The sequence below is a fragment of the Rhinolophus hipposideros genome (genome assembly GCF_964194185.1).
Source record: "Rhinolophus hipposideros genome assembly, chromosome: 11".
Classification (NCBI taxonomy): Eukaryota; Metazoa; Chordata; class Mammalia; order Chiroptera; family Rhinolophidae; genus Rhinolophus; species Rhinolophus hipposideros.
Genome location: NC_138057.1, coordinates 3,121,453 through 3,140,513, shown reverse-complemented (window position 1 = coordinate 3,140,513; position 19,061 = coordinate 3,121,453). Strand labels below are relative to the sequence as shown.

General features: G+C 43.3%; 1 protein-coding gene across 2 annotated transcripts in view; it reads left to right on the top strand.

Annotated features, from left to right (window-relative positions):
* The first annotated feature begins 6,146 nt into the window (after nucleotides 1-6,146).
* The window catches only part of SYK (spleen associated tyrosine kinase), a 92,529-nt gene continuing 79,614 nt past the window's right edge, over nucleotides 6,147-19,061 (top strand). For both annotated transcript variants that reach the window (XM_081066435.1, XM_081066434.1), the window contains exon 1: nucleotides 6,147-6,228. The gene's annotated coding sequence lies outside the window, so the exon portion shown is untranslated. The remainder of the gene's footprint in view (nucleotides 6,229-19,061) is intronic.

Here is a 19,061-nt window from a genome sequence, read left to right as displayed (position 1 = left end):
ACTTAAAAAATATTTAGAAATTAAAGAAATTCTAAAAACAAATGGACCGTGTTCATGGATGGACATATTTAATAGTGTTAAGATGGCAATACTCCCAAATTGATCTACAGAGGCCCTGTCAAAATCCCAGCTTCTGTTTTGGCAGAAACTGACAGGCTGATCCTAAAATTCTTATCACAATGCAAAGCCAAAATAATCTTGAAAAAGAACAAAGTTGTAGGACTCAAACTTTTCAATTTCCAAAGTAGTACAAGACTTCAGTAATTGGACTGTAATTTTGGAATAAGGACAGATACGTAGATCATGAGAATGGAATTTAGAGCCCAGAAATAACTCTTGCATTGATCTTCAACAAGGGTGTGGCAAGACAATTTATTGTGGACAGAATATACTTGAACCTTGAACAACATGGGTTTGAACTGCACAGGTTCACTTATAGGCTGATTTTTTTCAATAAGTACATACAGTACTGTAAATGTATTTTCTTTTCCTTATGAATTTCTTAATAACATTTTCTCTAGCTCATTTAAGTGTAAGAATATAGTATATAATATAAAATATGTGTTAATCGACTGTTTACATTATTGGTAAGGTTTCCAGTCAACAGTAGCCTATTAGCAGTTACATTTTTGAGGAGTCAATAGTTATATGCAGATTTTTGATTGTGAGAGGGTTTGGCATCCTTAACACCTGCATTGTTCAAAGGTCAACTGTAGTTGTTTCGATAACTACTGTTGTGCTGGGACAACTAGATATGTGCATGCACAAAACTGAGGTTGGACTTCTGTCCTAAACTGTACCCCAAAGTTAATTCAAAATGGATCTGAGACATAAATGTAAAACCTAAAACTATAAAACTAGAGAAACACATAGGAGTAAATCTTCTTGACCTTGGGTTAGGCAATGATTTCTTAGATATAATACAAAAAACACAAGCAACAAAAAAAAAACTAAATTTACCTTCATCAAAATTTTTAAAAAAAAATTGTCCTGCAAATGATACGATCAAGAAAGTGAAAAGAGAACCTTCAAAATAGAATACTATGTATCTAATGAGGAACTTGTATCCAAAATATGTAAAAAATTCTTACAACTCAATAATAACAAATGAGTCAATTGCATATAACCTATATTTTCATACCATTTCATACCATTTGTGTGGATTCAGTGTAATTCTTGGGTGTGACAAATTCAAGTTTTGCTTTCTGGAACTTTCTGTGATTTTTTTCCTCCAATATTTTTGCTACTTGATTGGTTGAACCCTCAGATATTAAGGGCCGCTGTAATAATATTTTTAAAAAGTAAACTGCTAGACAAATACATGGCTACCTGTTGTGGTATGTGAAGGAGTTATTTTTGAGCACATATTTTTCCATCCTTTTTAATCTCCAGGGTATAGGATCACGTCTTGCAATAAAGACATACAATACAGTGTTGCCTCGGTTTTCGAACGTAATCCGTTCCAGAAGACTGTTCGAGTTCTGAAACGTTTGAAAACAGCCAACAGCCAGGCCTCAGGAACTTTCACGCGGAAGCTGCGTGACATATTCGACTTCCGAGGCGTGTTCCAAAACCAAAGCATTTACTTCTGGGTTTACGGTGTTTGTAAACCGAAGTGTTCGTCAACAGAGACATTCAAAAACCGAGGTACTTTAATAAAAAATAAAAATAAAATAAATAAATAAAAATAAAAAAATTAAAAAGAACCCGAGGTACTACTGTAATTGTTTGCCAACTTGAATTTCACAGAAAATAAGAAATCAGAGGTATGCAGAGGAGGCTTGACTTCCTCAGAGCCACACGCCCAGGGAAGGGGCAGCCTTGGGAAGATAGCCCGTGTTTTTGACCCCTGACCAGAGTTCTCACCACTGGGCTATGACGTGTGGCCTAAGTTCAAATGCTATCCTTAGTCCTTAAGTAACTTTTTTCTTTCTTGTTCAAAACCTCATTGACAACAGAAAAAGAAGGAAGTCCACCATTTGTAGGCGAAAGGTCCCTTTTAAATCAGGGTTGAACGGGTGAGGGAGCCGAGCAGCAGAAGAAGGCTATTCCTCCAGTGACATTCTGTTGCATTTTGGCAGATAGATGTGTCCAGGTGGTGGCCACCACTGAGATTCAGCGAAGCTGGTCTAGCAAAAATAACCTGCCTTCTTAAGACAAGATAGGGTTAAGTAACTACATGTTGTTAAGGTACACCTACATTTTAAAATTGTTAAAATGGTGAATTTTGTGTTGTGTGACTTTCATCTCAACTTAAAATGATTTGTATAAAAGTACACCTGATGCTGTCCTCACTCTGGAACTTTCCCCTTTTTTTGCCAATCAAATTTTACCATTTCAATAGTTGGAGTTGAGTAGTCTTTTATTTGCAACCTAAAGCATCCTAACATGTCATGTGTAACTCATGTATTTTTAATTTGAAAGAGTTAAATATGAGGACCTTGCATTCTAAATATTAAAATGTACAATGTACGGATATATTCTACAGTAAAAAAAAAAATGTCTGGCATTAAATTCTGGATAAAAGTAATGAAATATTCATGGAGTTTCAAGGTCCCACTACCTAGAAAAAAAAGATCCCCTCCCTCTCTGCCACCCAAGCAAAACTGGAAGAGAAAACAAAAATGTAAAAGTTACCAGTAGTAACCAAACAAAAAAAGGAGAAGGGCTTAATGAGATGGACTTCAGAAAATGCTCGCTCATACAGAAACCAGAAGTTTGAGGGGATCAGGGGGAGGTCATGTTCCCACCTCCCAGAAACCATAACTGGTGAGTCTACAAAATTTTGACAATTCTCATTTAAATCTTGATAGAAGAAAGAGGAGTGATAATTTATTCTTAGCTTTCCCCATTTTTGACTATGAGGTAGTGAAAATGTCTGCAGTGGAGAGCAGAGAAAAAAGAGAAATGTCAGTCTTCTGTATGACTGTCAGATGTCTGAGGACTCCGGGGACCCACATTAACTGGGGGACGGAGCTGAGGCTCAAAGTTGCCCCCAAAAGAGTGGGGTAAGCTCTTCCCTCTCCATCTCCCAATGAAGAGTGAACCCTCCTGCCTTCAACCCATTCTCATGCAGGAAGGAGGACCCAGTTATTGCAACGCAACTCCATAACCAATGCCCAAAGGTTATAGAAAATCAGGCATAAAGGGACAAATAAACCCTAAAACTGACGCCCAGAACAGAGAAAGAATCAATGATTCTTTGATCCTGATGTAAGGATCAAGGAGCTGTCACCCACAGAGGAGTAAACAGAAGGCCTGGAGAAAGCTAGCAAGTGTGGGCAAGTAAAACACCCGACTAGTAACTATGCTCAAAGGATAAAGAATCAGAATGAATAGACAAAGGAAAAAGACTCAGAATGGTTTGGATTTCTCAACAGCAACACTGCAAACAAGAAAACAATAGAATAATGGCTTAAAATTGTGAGGAAAAGTAATTTCTGAACTAGAATTCTATACAATCATGCAGGCTGGAAGAGCACATCCAAACCATCAATAACAGTTGAAGATAGAACTTTTTTGGATATGGAAGGTCTTTAAAATATCTACAGAAGTATTCAGTTTTCGAACGTCTCCATTGACGAACATTTTGGTTTATGAATGCCGTAAACCCGGAAGTAAATGCTTCTGTTTTCGAGCACAACTCAGAAGTCAAACATGTCACACGGCTTCCGCTGAGTGCAAGATCCTGAGGCCTAACGGTCAGCTGTTTGCGAACGTTTCAGAACTCGCGGATTACAGTCGAAAACCGAGGTACCACTGTACTTCCATTTCTCAGGAAACTCCTGGACATTGTGATCCACCAAAATGACTGAGTCAACTAAGGAAGAGAAAGGCATGGAATACAAGAAACAACTCCAAAATAAAAGTGAAAGGAAGCACAGAACAGAAACAGAAGAAATGCATCCTTGAGAAACTGTAACTACAAATTGACCAAAATTGTGCCCAAATTTCCATCTCAAATTCATATCACTTTGGTGATCCAAAAAAAAGAAAAAAGACAAAAAAGTAACCTGAGGACTTTTCTTAAATTGTCCAAATACTCGTTAAACCGTAGGCTTCGCACAGAAGCAAAGAAAAGTTCTCTCTGAAAGAAAATACCTTCTTCCCAGGCCTCAACTAATTTCCACAAATATTTCAGGGACAACAAGTGGCCAAGCACACAGTCTAACATGACCAAGTACACAGTAAGGCATGAACAAGAACCACAGAAACCCTCAGACAACACAAGCAGATATGCGAGACCTCAGGTGGTGGAATTAACACAACAAAACCAGCGGAAACAATACTGACTGCTTTTAAAGAAATAAAAATAAGATTCTGCAGGGAACAGGAGACTTTAAAAAGTGACTGTGCGTGGTGCCCTGAGATCATCCTGGTACGCATTTTGCTAGAAGTGCTTCCAGGACTCAGCACACAATCACAGCGAAAAGATAAAAAGCACTCAGCACCTGGGGGGAAAGAAGAAAGGCTGGGAGAAATGTGTTGAGTTTGAGGAAGATTTTTTCTATTCATAGGAATTTGTGTGATAATTTTAACATTGAAAAATCATTACAAGAACACTAATTAAGTTTTTAAAGACGACTCAAAGGTGGGAAGGACCCAGTGCTACAGTGAGGTGGGCAGATGGATCTAGAACATCACCTACCTCACCGCCATTAGCGACCCTAAGGAAACATGTAATTTCAGTAAACGCGAGGCAGGACCCCTAGTCTTCAGCAATATCGCCTACTCTAAAAGCCTCCTGCAGCCTCCACTCTTTTAGAGAACAACCGCTATTTTACTGGCTCTTTGAAGCAACAAGTCCAGTGGTTAACAAATACAATCATAATAAAAACCCTTCCTTGGGTTAAAAATTAAATGGCAAAATGACTGGAAGAGAATGGCCAAGTGGAAAGTCTGAGGGGCTCCAGTCTAGTGTAAACACTCCCTATGGCCTTATTCTTCTCCATGGCAATTATAATCTAACACACTATTTTGTATTGGTTATTGTGTTTTGGCTCAGGGTACAGCTTTTCAAAACAGTGTTACCAAAAATGTGAGGGTCTGGAAACTTTCAGGGGAACCGACATTTCAAAGAGGGCTGTCCAACAGAAAAAGAAAAAAATGCGGAGAGAGGATGGGGGAGGGGAACCAGGTCGGTGCTTTAAAACCATTTTAAGGACTACAGAAAAGGGTTAAACTTAACAATTTATTTAGTTCCGGACTGCAGACCGCAGTAGGGATTACAGAAGGACGCAAGTCAAACTCAGTATCAAGAACTTGGTCGTCATTGAAGCCATCCGAAAACTGGCTGTGTTGGACAGGCTGAGCCCACCCAAAGGTGCGCCTGAAGTGTGGCGTGCATCTAAGGCAGGTCACCTGGCGGGCCTGCTGGTCACCGGTCAGCGGGGGTGTCTGGGGACACGCCGCCCAAGGGGAAGGTTCTCTTCCCGAGGAATTGCGCGGGGAAATGGGCGCGCCCCTGACAGCTGTGGTCCTTAAAACAGGCGGCGGGGGGAGAGGTTCCCGTTGTTGGCAGTGCCCCGCCAGGTGTCTGACGGCCCCTGTCCCGGGCTTCCGTGCCTGGGGCGCGGGTGGAGCGCTCACCGGCCGCCGTCCCCCCCCGCCGGCCTCCCAGGTGGACCCGGCCCCGCGTTCTCGGGGCGCCCGCGTTCTCGGGGCGGCGGCCGGGAGGAAGTGTGGGGCCTGCCCGGGCGCGTTGAGGAAGTTGCCCACAATGAGGAAGCGCCGCGCGCGGGGCGGCTGAGGCGACTCCCGTGGCCCGCCCGCTCCGCCTCCGCCCTGCCCGCGCCCCGGCCCACGCGCGCTCCCCGCCCCGGGACCCCACGCCGCCCGGGACCCCACGCCGCCCCGGACCCCACGCCGCCCCGGACCCCACGCCGCCCGGGACCCCACGCCGCCCCGGACCCCACGCCGCCCCGGGACCCCACGCCGCCCGGGACCCCACGCCGCCCGGGACCCCACGCCGCCCGGGACCCCACGCCGCCCCGGACCCCACGCCGCCCGGGACCCCACGCCGCCCGGGACCCCACGCCGCCCCGGACCCCACGCCGCCCCGGACCCCACGCCGCCCCGGACCCCACGCCGCCCGGGACCCCACGCCGCCCCGCCCGCGCCGCCCCTGCGCAGGGGGCTCGGCCCGCGGGGACGCGGGGGAGGCGGCGCGCGGGGGACGCGGCCTGGGAGAAAGGACGGACGTTGATGCCGCCGTTGGACGAGAAGCAGGTAGGTGCTGCCCGCGTCCCTCCTAGCCCCGGGGCCTCGCGCGGTGCGACGCCCGGACGACGCGCCAGGCCCGGGCCGGGGGTCAGTGCCGGGCGGGCCCCCAGGTGGCCCGCGGCGCCGGCCGCGTGGAAGCGGCGGGTCCTGGGAAGCGGGAGCCGAGTCCGCAGGCGCCGCAACTGCAAAGTGAGAAACTGGCGTCCGTCCCTTCCCATGAACGCCCTGGAAAATCCCACGGCATTTGTGGAAGTGACTCGCTGTTCGCGTGCCTGCTCGGGTTCTGTATGTCCGACGCTTCGTACACGGCACAGAGAACGAGCGCGGGCATCAGCACAGGAGCTTTCTTAACTACTACCGAAATGTAGCATGGTTGCTCCTTTTACGGCACGTTTTCATGGTAAAGGAACTTAACTAGCCAGTGAATCACGGGGGGCGCACGGTAGTTTTCTGTAGTGAAATGTAAATGTTAAGTGTTCTTTGTTTTGTTTTTTTGTCAATATGGTTTAAAATATTAAACCCACCTAAATAACTATGCAAAGGCAATTCTTTTGTTCGTTTGTTTGAATGTTGAAGTATTAGAAAGGCTTCGGTGGAGAAATTAGAGTTTAAATCGTTCCAAGTTGGAAACAGTGTTGCAGATTACTTTAATGAGTTTGCCTGACTCCCCAAAGATTTCACTGAACCCAAGTGGAACTGTTAGTGGAGGAATTGGTCTGTCTCTTAAACCCTCAACATTTCAGCGTCTAGTTGAAAGAATTGGAGTTGTCCCACATTTGAATCTTCATACTAAATAATACAACAACAACAATAATAATAATAATAATAATAATAAATAATCGTGATGATGGAGAATTTCCAGAAGAAATGGAATTGACTCTAGTATCTAATTTGTTTGTTTTAATAAGGACAAATTCATTGCTATTTCACAGGCAGGATTTCAATTAAATGCAATTAAATTCATTAATGCCCCTCCCCGCCAAAAGTCTGGATGGTGCATAGATATATGTATTTGTATTTGAGCTAAAAGATTAAAATACTTGTAAAGTGTTAGGTGTTTTAAGTGAGAAATCTTGTCAGTTGAAACGATTTTATCAACTCATTGTGTTCTATCTACAATGATGTAGATGGGTGTGTTTAGAGAAATTTTGCAATAAAATAGAAGTTGATTTGTATTCTCTATGTCTGTAATGCTTAGACATGTAGGATTATATAGTCGTAACTAGAATGTTTTTAATGTTTTAAGGCAGGATGAAAATGACGTGTGTACTTTAGGTCCTTACCTTTCCTGGGGGATGAAATTGGCGGGAAGATCATTTGATTGGTAGATTTGCACTTCAGAAATAGCTCACTTTAGCTTTCCTTCAGCTCATATTTAATATTCTGAGTGCAGGTCTGATTTCTCTGTTTTTAACCCAGACTTCTTAGTAGGACACCACTTAGGCAGCACACTGCATGTTGGTGATCGTTTAAAACACTTGTGCTCAGATATGTTTTGGAATGCAGGATTTTTCACAATTTAGAATTCCAAGTTAGAATTTTAGCATTGAAAAAGACATTTCTCAGAATTCTTTTTAATTTATTGGGGTGACAATTGTTAGTAAAATGACATAGATTTCAGGTGTACAATTCTGTATTACATCATCTATAAATCCCATTGTGTGTTCAACACCCAGAGTCAGTTCTCCTTCCATCACCATATATTTGATCCCCCTTACCCTCATCTCCCTCCCCCCACCCCCTTTACCCTCTGGTAACCACTAAACTATTGTCTGTGTCTATGAGTTTTTGTTTCTCTTTTGTTGTTTTTGGTTTATATACCACATATCAGTGCAATCATAGGGTTCTCTGCTTTTTCTGTCTGACTTATTTCGCTTAGCATCATACTCTCAAGATCTATCCATGTTGTCACAAATGTTCCTATATCATCTTTTCTTACCGCCGAATAGTATTCCATTGTGTGTACATACCACAACTTCTTTATCCATTCATCTATCGAAGGACATTTTGGTTTCCATGTCTTGGCCACCATAAATAAAGCTGCAGTGAACATTGAAGCACACGTGTCTTTATCTATAAATGTTTTCAGATTTTTGGGGTAGATACCCAGGAGAGGGATTGCTGAGTCATGTGGTAATTCTATTCATAATTTTTTGAGAAACCTCCGCACTGCCTTCCATAGCGGCTGCACCAGTCTGCATTGACATTTCTCAGAATTTAGACAGGTATGTGTGCACACTGACATCGTATGGTAGCTACCACTGCGATACAGCCTCCTGTAATGGCACATATTAATGTTTGTGCATTGATTGACACTGTGAACAGCCTTACTACGTGGAATAAATAAAGACTGTAATTAGCTGTGTGTCAGTTTAGGGCAGGCATTGTCCCTAAATGAGAGTCCCTAAAACTTACCAAAAAAACCTGTTTTCAGAGCATTTTGGAGTTGGACTAAAGGACTGAGTCTGTGTGAGACTCTATCAAGTTACTGTTTGCTTTTGAAAAGACATTGCTTTTCTGTTGCCCAGTAACACACACTTTTCAGTAATTAGATAGGCAATTCCCTTCTTGTCAGGAGGTCTGAAATAGCAGAACTTCACTGAATTTTCAGTGATAACCATCAAAACATAAATCCTGCAAGTAAGAATAGGATGTTTCATCCTTACTGATGTACTTTCAAACAGCAGATTTTCTGACAGTCTGGGATTATAGAGCAAGAACACAGTGGTTACTCAAGGAAAGGGTACTATCACCATTTCCAACTGCAGTATGTGCTTGGAAGAAATGTCTCCTGTTCACTGTGCAGTTGGCTCTGTCCTCTGTGCCTAAGGAATGGCAGGACACTCCAATCTGACCTCATTTTTGCTGAGAAAGCTTTCACTGTAACAGATTTTTTCCAACTAACTCATCTTCTCTCCCCTGCCCCTCGTTTGCAAGTTTTAACATTTTCTTCCACTTCTGGATTGGTTTAGCTATAAATGAGTGGAGAAAAAATTAGAAATTTAGGCGTTTGGGGAGAATTTTTTTTAAATGTGTGCATACTGAACTTTTTTTTCTTTAAAAGCAATTAAAATCAAAAGGCAGAATCTTAAAGAGAGATTGGTATTAAATTGCCTGATTTAATTATGTCCTATCATCTTACTCTTCTACTTTGATTTGAACAGGTTTGTTCCTTTTCACGTGGAAAAGAGTTAAAAAAAATTTTTTTAACTGAGGAATTGTGGGAAAATTTTTTAAAAATAGGCTAAATTTTAAAGGAAAAAAGAAATCATCCATTTTGACACTACATTATCAGGGAAATTTTCTATTAGCTTGTAAGTTTGTCTGACAAAGTTATTTTGCATCATTTTGACTTTTTTTGCCCTTAAGAATTAATTATGTAAGTTTTGCCATGTGACTCTTGATAGGTGGTTGAATTGGAATATTAAGTATAATCAGATTTAGTCAAGGCCATAGATACCAATAGAAAGAAGAACACTTAGTATGTGTTAAAGTAGATTTAATAAATCAAAATTGACTCCCTCTTGATTCTTTTATTCTTGGAAAAACCATGTGTTTATTTCTGGAGGCCACCAAAGACTGACGATGAGAGGAGGAAGAAGGTAGGAATGATTTAGAGTACTGGTGATGCCACGATGACCATGCAGGGTGTACTGTAAGCTTGTGTGATGGGCAGTGCCTGGTGAGCACCATTCTCTCTTCTGGGGAAGCCAGCTAGCTCTGACAATGGAGTCCTTGTTTCTGAAGCTGGGGGCAGTACCCCTCGCTGCTGTGCTGGAGCACTAGAGGAGAGTACGGACGCAGGAGCGTGCTAGCCTTCCAGACTGGCATGCTAAGTGTGAGAAGTATGGTATGAGACAGCTGAGCAGGCAGTAGGCCCTATGGGGAATGCAGGCTGGTGTGAGGGTAAGTGAGGCCCAGGCCTGGATGGGTCAACGGAAGAGGCCCTTAGGGCAGCAGCGTTTCAGGAAAAGCCACAGTTTAAGTATTGGTTTGTTTTGTTATACTCTGCATGGCATTTGATGTCCAATACAGGACATTCTGTTTGTCTTAATTGATAAATCTTCATTCTGTTTTGGCCAGTCTGATAATTTATTAAATCTATCCATTTCTATTGAGTTGTCATGGAAATGTTTTGGTGTGACCAGAGTTCATTTTTATTTTTTAAAATTTTAATTTGTGACAATATTTTCCCATCCTCTACGACTGCTCCCTAAAAGCAACCATTTTATATTTTTATAGCTATTTTTCTTCTAGAATTCTCTCCCTTTATTTTCTTATAATGTGCTTATTTGCTAAAGTTTTGGGTGATCACATTTAGACAGTGCCTGCTGACTTCCTACTCTGAGAAATGAGCACTCGGCCATCCTATATGCCCCACCACCCAGGATAATCATCCTAGAATTTGCGGTGAAGGTGCTATTTGGTGTTTACTTCATTGTGATGATGTTTACTGCTAAAGGAAGGTGTATAATACAGTTTCATTTTCTTTCTCGGACCCCTTGCTGCTCTTCCTGGGGTAAACTCTCGTTCTGGTTTGGCGTTTTTTCAGTGGGCTCTGTGCCTATTACAATTTTCTCCCCGACTCTCTGACACTAAGATAAAACCCTTATTGACTCAGTTTCCCACTGAGTCAAACATACCACGCAATCTATCGGTTCCACTTTTCTTCCTTTGTTTCTGGAACCTTCTGTCTTCTTGCTCCAGTCTGACAGTTTCTCTTCCGTCTTGCTACACAGATACTAATAACTGAAGCATATTTTTGGGAATTGGTTGACTAAATACATTTCCTACGGTTTGACCCTTTGTCTTATCCTTTGAGGTCTTCACATACCTCTTACTAATATTCACGTACATTTTATCTATTATAAATCCATTGTCATAACTGTTGAAAACACTTCCCCAGACTTGTCATTTGCAGGGTTATTTATTTGTAGCATAGAACTTTTGTAATTTCTTCCAACAGGACATATTCTGAATCATACTTAGTGAAAGATTATTTTTAACTCCAGTTTAGCAGTTGGCATCTCCACTTAAAATCAGTCTCAGTGTCACCTCTGTATTTGATGTGACACTGATGCCTTATGATCTGATTGATGGGAACCTGTACTGTCCCAGGAATGTTGGGTCCGAGTCCGGAGCTTTCGTCACATGGCTGGCCTGGATGTCCTAGATTCCTGGAGTGGGTTCGGTTTGATTTTAAATGGTATTCCTGGGGAGCTTTCCTTGCTCAAGTAAGTGAAATGCTGGGTGGAATCAAGTTGGGCAAGCAGGAATAATGCGGTGGGATTCTTCAGAACTGCTGTGCAGCTGATGTGCATGGAGGGGCTTGTGTCAGCCTGTTCTCACACCTCCATGGCCATGGGGCATGGTTTTTGGAGCATGTAGGGAACAGGCGCTCCTGACGTCCACTTTCAGAAGCACTGGGTGATCTCCTGCTGCCCCTTTACAAGATTCTCAGGCTTTGCATGTGTGGAGGTAGAAAAACTGGTTGATTTCATCTTAAATGCTAAGAATATTTTAATCATTTGATTGCTATACTGCCTCAAAGTCACATTTACTGAGTATTTTTATCAACATGGTTGAGAGTTGAGGTTTGAGGTCCCACAGAGTTTAAATCCCATTCTGTGTTTTTAAGCTACTCTTTCAGTCTTCGTAGATGGGTTCACAGTGGATTTTACTGTGATACACAACAGAGAGCATGAGGGCAGTGCCCGCCCCTACCTGGCCTGTGGTTAGAACTGACATAACTGTCACGGCCTCTCCCAGGTGAGTGGAGCTGGGCGTCTGCCCTGCAGTCTTAGCTGGAGGCTGGTAATAGCACCCCCGAACAGGTCACAGATGAGTAAGTCCTGTTTCTCAAGTTAGTTTCTCTGACCTCCTAGGTGGGAGAACATCATTTTCTTTTTGAAAAGTGTTAAATTGCTTAACTGATGCACAAATACAGATCCATTTGTGAAGAAAGAATTCAGGTCGGACAGGCAGCACTAACACCCTTCTTGACCTCTGCCCTCAGCCCCACTCACACCCACTGTGGGAGGGCAGTTGGGCGTGTTTTCTTCCCCTCATTTGTCCTGTGTACATATGCATGTATCTTCAGAAGGTACGATTTGGTGTGTGTGTGTGTATTCTTAATACTAATATCATTCTGCAACTTTCTTTTTTTAATCAACAACAACAACATGCCAGGGTTGGGGAAGCCCTTCCTAGTTGTGATCATTGTGTTTTATTCCACCGCGTGGAAAATATCATTTATTGACAGACCCTTTCCCCTAATTTTGGTATTATAAACAGAGTTGCAGTGAATGGCCTTCTTTCATTCTGTCCCTCTCTTTGCCCTTTGCGTTGTGTTGCGTGAAACCATCAGGTCAATCTTCGTCTCCAGCAAGAACGTCAGCCCTGGCTATCCTGTCATTCAGTCCATCTGTGGAATCTTACATTTCAGCAAGCAGGTGCTTCATTTTCAAGGAATGTAGCTTATTCTTTATTTTTTAACAATTCATTAGACTCTTGGTTTTTATTACAGTTGGTCCTTCCTATTACACTTGGTTCCAGTTTGGACATTCTCTTCCGGCTCCCTGACCGGTCTTCTTTGGCATCAGCTCTTCTACTCATTTGGTGGCTTTCCTTCATGGGGTTAGCTTTCATTGTGTGCCTGGTATTTCTAGGTATTTTATCCCACCCCAGGGCTGGTCTTCCTTTTTTTTTTTTTTTTTTTTTTGAGGTACCCTAGGAGTTAGATTTTTAAGGCTTAATTTGTTGTGTGGCCCTCTTGTAGCCTGTTCCCTGTGAGAGAGGAGGTGGGTGAGATGTGCAGCGGGCAGGTGAGCCAGTGACCAGCGTGTGGGTGCCAGGGCCCTGTTCTTCACAGAATTGGCCATGCCCTGCCTCTCCATATGAATGCCTTCCATGCAGAGGGACTTCTGTTGCTCTTTGGGGTGCCCACAGCTGAGGGTTTGGCGAGAGCTTGACTGCTCCTACCCTGCCCCACCCTACTTCACCCCAGGGCTCTGTCGTTTCCAAGGCTTCTCTCACCTTCACTGCTCTCCCCTCTGCCTGCACTTCTGCTGTGGTTTCCCTCTTCAGTTTGAGCCCACCTTGCTTTGCATCTTTCTAGGGTCACAATAGTTTCCAGGATACTAGTGATATCCCAGAGTGGTTATGGATTTATATTCTGTGTTATTGGTTTTAATACTGTTTCTTCTCTTTCTCTACATTTATAGCGGCTGCATGGGCTTGAAGAGGAAGTCCACCACTTCCTTTTTTTTTTTTTTTTTTTTTTTAGCAACACCAATCAGCTGATGGTCTTTGCTGTGTGGAGGAAGTGACAGCAAAGTGGAGGGAGAGAAGCTCACTAGAGCAGGGGCAGAGCCCAGAGCTGGGGCTTCTCTGGTCTTCTCTGTTGCTCTGGGAGCTGGGCTGGCCATCCTGTAGCTCAGGCAGATAGTATGTCCAAGGAGAGGGTGGCATTGTCAAGTCTCTACTGATTTTTAGGAAATCACCAGTCTAAAATTTCTTAGCAGCATGTTTAGTGATGCCTGGAATGTTAGAGGTGGCAGGGATCTACTCCAACCTGCTGAAAAGCTGTGAGACCCAGAAAGGTGAAATGACTTGTCCAACCACTAAGTGACGTTGATGGGATTCGAGGCCTTAGAGCTAGGTATTTCTAATCCAGAACCAGAATTGGTATCCACTGCTCTAATAAAGACTAGAAAAAAGAATCTGCCGTCGCGCCTAGTGGTAAGAAGTTGTAGATTCAAGTCATATCGGTGGACACGAGGAAGCCTGAGAAGGCAACACGAGGTCATAAGCTCAGTTTGATATGTTGATTTCACACTTTTCCCAGCAGTTATAGAAAACATTATTATCGTTATAGCTTTGTCTTGAGAAATTAAGCAAATTCAATAGCAACTGGACAAAAAGTCCTGAATCAATGTGAGGTTAATATGAAGACTTCTGATGCTTTTGCATGTTTCTGTTCAGCACAGAGTAAGCTGACTTCCCAATTTGCCATCCAGAGTGAACTAGAACACTGTGGGAAGCTCGTGTAAGAGGCTGCAGCAAGCCGCAAGCCGTGAGCTCAGGCGTCCTGCACGTCTGCTGTTTTCCCCACACAGGGAATCTCTGCTGCTGTCTGCACACATTACTGTCAGGAGGGTCGGGAGAGGGAGGACAAGGTGTCCTGAAGGGTTGGAATAGAGCAGGGGGGCGAGGTGGACAATTTCAAATTCATTTCCATTCCATTGTGGAAATGTTTGTGGTGCAGGTGGAATGTCAGTGGTTCAGTCAGAGAAAGGCAGCATGGTAACTGTGGCGAAAGGATGCATTGTAGGAAGAAGGTAGAAAAGTCATGTGATTTTCCTGAAGAATGCAACAATGTCTGCAAAGAGATGTACGAGATATTCCTTCTAGCTTATCTCTACTCAGAAAACTCTAGAAATTGTGTCAGTATCAATGGGAGGATAGCGTACAGTGTTATATCACTTAACAACAGGGATATTTTCGGAGAACTGTGTCGTTGGGCAGTTTTGTTGTGCGAGCATCACAGAGTGCACTCACACAAGCCTAGATGGTACAGCCTACGGCACACCTAGGTGTATGGTCCAGCCTGTCGCTCCCCAGCGACATGTCACTGTACAAAGCAACATCAGATTAAATCAAACACAAAAGAAGGGATTCAGTCAAGCGATGAGGTAGGCATGAGATGAATGAAGCTGCTGCCGGCATAACACCACTACTGTTTTACAGCAAACGTGGTTTTGTTTCAGTAAGTAGAAAGCGTACACTCAAAACTAATGATAAAAAGTATAGTATAGTAAATGTGCCTGCCAGTACCATAGTAGTTTATTGTCTTTCTCAAGTACTTTGCACTGTACATATTAGATGTGCTATACTTTTATATGACTGGCAGTGCAATAGGTCTGTTTCCACCAGCACCACCACAGACACGTGAGTAATGCCTTGTGCTAGGACGTTTTGATGGCTGTGAAGTCACTAGGTGATAGAAATGTTCCAGCTGCATTATAACCTTATGGAACCGCTGTCCTATATGCAATCTGTCATTGACTGAAACATCGTTACCCAGTGCGTCACTGTATTAGTTTCCTAGGGTAGCTGGAACGAATTCCACAGCCTGGGCAGCTTAAACAATAGACATTTATCATCTTCGTTCTGGAGGCTGGAACTCAGAGATCAAGGTGTGGGCAGGGTTGATTTTTTCTGCGGCGCCTTTTCGGCTTATGGATGATGTCTTCTCACTGTACCTTCGCATCGTCTTCCCTCTGTGGGTGTCAGTGTCCTGATTTCCCCTGTTTAGAAGGACAGCAGCCACATTAGGGCCCACCCTATGAGATCATTTTGATTTAATCACCTCTATGAAGGCCCTACTTCCAATAAAGTCCCATTCTGAGGTACTGGGGTTAGGACTCCAACATGAATTTGGGGGACATGATGACTCTGCCCATGACAAGTGGTTAAGTGGAGTCTGGCCGCTCCTTATGGTGGCCTTGCTGTGTGATGGGGCAATGTCTGGGCCAGCCGAAGTGTCGTGCACAGATGGTTATGGAACATTGTATATGTAAACACCAAACAAAACGAAGAAAGTTAACATGCTTGGATACAATTTTTTCCACTTTCGATTGACCAAAAAAAAAAAAAAAAAATTAGAGTAACTTGTGAGAAGACTCAGAGAAAAAATGGTGATGGATGAGACAAATTCTACAAGATCTTAAGGCAAAGCTACAATGGAGAATGGACCAAGAGACCCAAATTAGATGTGGAAAATGAGTTTAAGGCCAGGATGGCATTTCCTATCGGTCAGGGGAGGGAGCATGGGTTATTAATTAATGGTCTTGGGAAACCTGTCTAATAATTTGGGAAAAAGAAAACTTCGCTTTTTATACCAAACTAAGTTCTAGAATGAACGAAGAATAACAGTGAAATCATAAAAGTACTAAAAGAAAACTTACATGAGTTTTTAAATAACTGTGGAGTGAAGAAGAAAATATGAAACCGTAATAGAAAAAGAATGATGCCCATGATTTCCTAAAATTTTAAACAAGTCCCCATACAAATGAAAAGTATGTATAAATGAGTGGGGGGAAAACCTGTAAGATATGTTGATTTTCAGTGCCTGTGGTAAAGTACCAATAGACTTAATACGCACTGAGTTCTTTCTATGTGAGAAAAATAAACATAGCCCAATAGAAAAATAAATCAAAGACACTGATAAGCAGGTAGAACTGCAGAAGAACCCAAAAGGCAGGAATATGTGCTGCTTCTCTGCAGTTTAAGAGGTTACTGTGTGACGAGGTGTGGGGACAAAGGACACTCACAGGTGGATAATGGCACTGACCTTGGGCCAATCTGAAACACACATGTGCTTTGACTCAACAGTTTCATTTTTAGGAGCTTATTACACACATACATTGATAAAAATGGAGAAATATATGCATACAGTAATTCATTTCAACATTTTATTTTGCAATAGCAAAAAAAAAGGGGGGAAGGAAGGGAGGAAGAAAAAGAAATACATACCAGTAGGAATCCCATGTGGTCTTTTTAAAAGTGTGAAGTCTTTGTAGATGAAAATATAAAGATGTCCAAATTATTTCAGTTAAAAAGCAAGGTATAAAGTGTTTTTTAAACACGTACGTGCACTTGATGTAGGCTACATTGGATTGTTATTTACTTTGTGTAGATGCAAATCAGCATATACAGGTGAGAGAGAGAGAGAGAGAGAGAGAGAGAGAGAGAGAGAGAGAGAGAGAGAGAGAGAGAGAGAGAGAAGAGAGAATATATGGAGAGCCAGACATCAAACTGTGAGCAGCAGTTATCTGGGAAGGGCAGTCGGATCAGTTTGGAGAAAAAGGTGAAATATACATTTTTACTCTGTACACAGAAGTTTGCTGTACTCATAACAAAATAAGGTTTGCTTGGGGCCGGGAAAAGTGAATAGGATGAGACCAGGAACAGAACTAATTCAGAACAAAGCATCCATCGTGGCTTTTGGAATCATTCTGTCTCTAGGCGAGGAGTTAGGCTTAAAGAAAATGGGTGGCTTGTGCAGAGTTGTACAGCCAAGTTTCTCCAGCTTGCCTGCACACAGCCATAACCCATGCTTATCTCACCCACTACTGCCCAGGCCACCTCCCAAGATTCTGATGTGGTCTGGCATGTGGCCTGCCTCTGGACTTTAATTATTAAGGCCTTCCACTACCGCTCCCACCAAGTGCAGCTGCCAAGGCTAAGAACCACTGGTTTAGAACTAGTTAGTAGGACTTTATAGCATGCAAGTTCATCTTTAAAGCCTAACAAAATTTCCACCAAATTTGAATTTATTGGTATGCTGGGTATAGTGGCAGCTGTGTGTACCTTTCACTGCAAAGACTCTGGATGTGTTAGATGTTAGAGTAGTACATCCTCGTGTGTGTGTGTGTGTGTGTGTGTGTGTGTGTGTGTGTGTGAGAGAGAGAGAGAGAGAGAGAGAGAGAGAGAGAGAGAGAGAGAGAGCGCGCACTAACAGGTTTTTATTTGTGGACGCTGTTCCTTGGGAATTTGTATTCAAGAGGTTGCAAGTTTAGGAGGAAGAGGGCCTAGCGAGAATGGCTGTGTTCTCAGCACATGCCATGAGACCTGTAGATGAATGAACATAAAATGACTCTCAGAGAGAGAACGTGTGCACTGCTCTGATAGAAAAACCCACTTGTAACATTATCTGCACAAGATAATTTGAATGGTTTCCATCTTTAAGATTCGTGTTTAGCATTATTCCAAGTCCACTGTACTTATTTTCTGCCAGACAGTTTGCTATCTGTTTCATGTGGGATTTTTTTTTTTTTTTCTCATGAGAAGGACATGAACAGTCTTGCTCTGGGTTGAAGGCTTGGCCATGGTTTCTTGGTCTCTGTGACTTGGCTTCTTAGCCTCAAAGGCTGCGCATATGGTGACGTGAGGGCTATTTTGGGACGCTCAGCAGCTGTGTCCTCTCTGGCCGGGACTCTGTCTATCCGCAAACACACATGGGAACACTGTGCAGCCCGCACCTAATTATCCCCAGGGCTCACCCATGCACTTCCATTTATACCTTGTAATAAAACTTCTAGGACCATGGATTTGATCTGTAAATGTCCAGTTCTGAGAAGTGGCTCTAACGCCCCTCTCTGGGGCTCGGGGGGATGGGCATGGTTGGCAGAAGCAGACCAGGCAACGCCTCTGGATTCCGTAATTTGTTGAAACCGCACAGGCTCTGGCGACCTCACGGGCAAAACAAGGGTACAGATGCCGCCCCTGGGGGGTGTGGAGCTCAGCGGCATGGCAGTCATGACTGGCCACGGGAAACCAAGGAGCTAAGTAACCTCTGCTTCCACAGGGATTCAAAAAAGGATTTAGGGGCAACAGGATCTTAGAAGACTTGGTGGGAGGGTTTCAGAAAGAGTGGCTCTTACTCAAGAATGTCACTTGACTCTGAAGCAAGTCTGTTCCCTAATGATGCATTTGGAAATCCTGCTGAGTTTTAACAAGAAATACTTAGGGAGTGAGTTTGCCTCAGTTGTCTCCTGTCCCCAGACATTGGACAAGAATACCCCCTCCCCAGGGGGTCATGGCATCACTCTTACCCTGAGCCACTAAAACACTTTGTGATGTTGTCTTGGCCCCCTTCATGCACTGTCAAAGCATCCAGATGGAGACCATGCTGTAGACATTTTCTGTGCTCTGTGCTCCCAGCGTTGCACCTTCGCACATGTTGGCTCTTAAAGTTCCTTCCTTAAATTTCAGTAGATCAGATGTGATTTGGATACCGTAAACTACATATTTGGTGTAAAATGTGTCTCTCCATA